This window comes from Littorina saxatilis, linkage group LG5 (genome assembly GCF_037325665.1).
Source record: "Littorina saxatilis isolate snail1 linkage group LG5, US_GU_Lsax_2.0, whole genome shotgun sequence".
NCBI lineage: Eukaryota > Metazoa > Mollusca > Gastropoda > Littorinimorpha > Littorinidae > Littorina > Littorina saxatilis.
Window position 1 is genome coordinate 23,076,541 of NC_090249.1, and position 4,173 is coordinate 23,080,713.

Here is a 4,173-nt window from a genome sequence, read left to right on the forward strand (position 1 = left end):
ACAGAGAGGGTCAGACATACAAAAGAAATAAGACAACCTTAGTACGTGAGAGAGAGACCACCCATGTGACAAATAAGCCATCTCTTCACATGTGTGTATCTGTGTATATGATGTAAATTAGGCCTGGTCAAACCACAGTGTGGCAGGAATCTAATTTCCCACTGCTCATGATCACAACGTCACCGAGACAAGCTTCCTTCTCGATACACTTTTGCGTTCGCTTTTTGTTCTGGAAGAATGTTGAGAACTTACACGTGACGCTATATAATTCCTATTGAGGCGTCTTTTTGCGTTTGATTTGACGTCAGAGATTTCACGAGGCTGTGGGAGAGATCGCGGTTCTAAAAGACACGTCTTCAATTTGGACACTTCGACTGCGGGAAGTTTGAAACTGAAGTCACACAAGTACAGAATTTAGGATAAACAGAATACCACATGCCTTGCTGTGTGATACCTGGTTAACACTCATTGCTTTCTCAAATATTAAAAAGCTCTCTTTTGCTCGTATTTCAAATTGGTTTGCTTAAACTCGTGTGAACCTGGTATCACACAGCAAGCTATGTAGTATTCTCTATTTATCGACTTTTGGAAGTTTAAAGGTCCCGATTGAACCATGAAAGGTCAAGTTAGCAGCCATTAAAGGCCTACTAAAGTGCAACATTTTTATTGCTTCAATGGAAAGAGTTGCATAACAGAATACCAAATATATTAAACAAAACAATTTCTTCCGCTCCGATCACCCGTAGTCGGCCTGAGAAAGTGCTCAATCTCACCTGTAATCAGCGAGAAGGGAAGCAACAGACAATTTTTTGCTACTGCTTCTCTCCCCTGCCAGTGACGTCATGAGTGGTTGATGGCTACCAGAGACTGTAGAGTACACAAACGCGGATGATGAGTCTGAATTGCAGCTTTCGTGCGAAAGCAGTGACTTTGAATCTGAGTTGGAAACATCGGAACCACCGTATTCTGGAGCGATAGGCATAGAGCCATACCAGTTGGTTCGAGTGATGAAGACGAAAGACCGAAAAACCAGCAGAAGAGGTTGATCATACTCATAGTCGTCTGTTGTCAGGGAACGCATTGGTATGTATACATCACACCGTACGATTAAGATTCTGTATTGTTTTTTTGTTGTGCAAACCCCTGATTTCGATCATCTTGAACTAGCGACGACAGTTGCGATTGTAAAGAATAGCTTTTCATTTTGTCAATCTTCAGTTGATGTGCAGATAATTTTGCAATCTGTACGTAAAGTACTAACGATGCGTCTGTGACTGTGATTAGGACGTCAGCCCGGTTATTTTAATCCAAATCACATTTATTCATGTCAATGTACAACAGTGATTACTGAAAGTAGTGTGTCTTTAGTGTAAAAATGAGAGAAGGCTGACACAGTCATGAATGATGAAAAGTGTCAACTTGGTTTCCTTAATTGTCATTGCAGTTTGCACAATGCATGACCAGTTTGCTTGTTGCTCACATTTTTTGTTGCAATTATTCTAAAGAAGTGGCTTTACACCTCGGCATGTCAATCAGTCACACGATTTTTCAGCACACATGCACACAGATGTATACACAAATAATTCAAAGCAAAATGAAGATGTTTAAACAATGCACAACTTAATTATTATTCTGTGCTATCTTTTTTTATTAGGTGCCAGTGTGGGAACTGTGGTGTTATGGACACAATCAAGGAGTGTCGCTGCTGTACCGAGATAGAGGAGATGGGAGCTGTGATGGCGGAAGAAGGTGTGAACTGTATTACTCTGCATCCTGGGTTGCCTCTCCTACATACTGTTGTGTTAGAATTTGCTGAATCGAGACTTGAATTCTGCGACTGCCTCAACCTTGTTGGGCTTTTCGAAATCAGCACAGAGTGGTGGTGGCAACGGTTGAGCGCCTCGCTGTTCCTGGATGTATCGCTCCATCTCCTGAGTAGTGTTATTTCAAATCGACAACCCGCAGCATCAGTCTCTCCACATATGCTGCAAAAATACACAAAGACTGCTATTAATGACCCCTTAAAAAAAATAGCAATGCACAGTTAGCTAAAACTTTTGCATGTATGTTTGTATATTTTTGTTATGTGTGGGCTTTTGATCTTGAACTTTAAAACAAGTCAATACATTTATTTCAATCAAAAAGGGATTCAGTCTTATTTCTTCCTCTATTTGAGGCACTGACTTTCATACTCATGCAGCTTCTTTCTCTCATGCTTGTAAGTTGTATACCTCGTTGTTTGACATGAAAAGGCAAAATGACTGCCGGAATGACAACATAAAGTCTTTGCATGCAAAACTGACAAAATTGTTTAAAAAAAGTGCAATCCACTTTCACTTCCCGGAGAGAATAGTCTTTTTTGGACTTCCTGAAGCCAACATTGAATCGAGCATTTCCCGCACCATCAGTTGTCTGCTCCCTGTCGCCGAATTATTTTTTTGTTCCACCGAAAAATTAAGTGGGGAGGCAAAAATGGTTCTTAAAACTGAATTTAATGGCAAACTTGGAGCTCAGATGACACCAAATTGCACCATTCTTTGTTGAGAAAAAAAATTCCGGACCCCCCTAGTAAGGCTAGGCGCTTCGCGCCTTCGACATTGCCATTACTTAAATATTTTCAGCCTTTTTGACTTTTTTCAATTCCCATGCCTGAATAAGTTCATTTGCAAATTGGTTGCTTGATAATTGCACACACCAATTTATTGATTTTATATTTTACAAAGAACATGAAGCAATTCTAAAACAGAAGGAAGTATATTGGCTAAGTTGATAAAATGTAAAGATGATGTGTAATCACAAAAATTGATTGAAATAACACTGACAAGACTGAAAGTGACAACAAACAGATCTATACTGGCCAACCCGAGAACTATACCTCTGTCTGAGTGCTGACATGTAGGGTATCGCTGAGAGGCTGATCAGTCACAATTACATCAATATGAGTTTGTGGTGAATCAGTTGAATCATCACAGGACTGAATATCAGGAGTCGCACCCGCCAACATGTCTGCAACAACCTGCAAACAAAAGCATTCCCCCAAAATTATACCATCCACCCATCGACTTAGAGACAAAACATCAAAACTTTATTTTCTAATAGCTAGTGCACTATCTTGACCATGATGCATACACCCTCTCATTCCCACACTAACATTCTCACTAACACTCTTCATATTCATAATCAATGCTCATACTGACGGTCTTTCCTTCTTCAGGTGCATTGCCTGATCATGAAATTTTAAAATATCTTGATCTTCATGTCCAGTAAGAGTATTCTCAGTCAATACACAAGAATAATATTGGAAGAAAGTTGACGATTACAAATGCACAATGAATGTAAATTTGTCAGAAATTAAATGTAATGACTCCAAACATTGTGCAACTTCATAATTTTTCTCCTTACCCTTTGGCGTTCCCGTTTAGCAAAAGCTCGTCTGCTCACACTTTGGCCCACAGTGGTGGTACATATCGGCGTTGTGATAGCCCTTGTCACGTCTGTCACAGTGCACCTGGCTCTGGATACTGGGGTGACAGTACTTGACTTCGTCGCCGTCAAAAGTGATGTTGCCGTCAATGGTAGCAGACGACATGGCTTCTGCGCTGTAGGCACTGACTTTGGAACTAGCCTACAACTCGTGTTTAATCCAAAGCTTGCTGCAAGTGCAACTTTTGCAGGATAGCAGTCAGAGTTAAAATGCAAACTGCATATTCTCGAATTTTGATTTGGTGTCCCAAACTTCGGACCAAAATCCGCTCTGGAAGTTTGCACAAACTTGACCCACTGCCTCCGAGTTTCGGTATCATCAGGAAACCTGTGCATGGTATGGCCCTTACCATGATTGTTGCTGCACTCAGCGACAGCACAGGCTTCGAAGATGGAATCTCTTTTGGAACATACGTACTAGCAGTGGCAGCGCTACTATCACCGTCGGCCATGTTGCTCTTGTAGGCCGTGTTACACTCATGACGTCACTGGCACCGGGGGCTGTCTCTCGCAGAATGGACAGGTGCGCGGAATCGGTTTTTATTCAATAAAAAATCAGCCACGCAAAATTTTACAAAACGGTCTTCGGAACATTTACCAGATTGCTATTACACATGTTTTTGGCGAATAAAAATGTTGCACTTTAGTAGGCCTTTAAAGGCACAGTAAGCCTCCCGTAAACCATCACAG

General features: G+C 41.1%; 1 long non-coding RNA gene across 1 annotated transcript; it reads right to left on the bottom strand.

Moving 5' to 3' along the window:
• Positions 1 to 1,727: 1,727 nt before the first annotated feature.
• On the bottom strand, positions 1,728 to 3,861 carry LOC138966584 (uncharacterized). The gene is made up of 3 exons (XR_011455720.1): positions 3,403 to 3,861; positions 2,876 to 3,016; positions 1,728 to 1,985 (listed from the first exon to the last, which is right to left on the bottom strand). It is a non-coding gene; the product is annotated as an uncharacterized lncRNA (long non-coding RNA).
• Between the last annotated feature and the right edge of the window lie 312 nt (positions 3,862 to 4,173).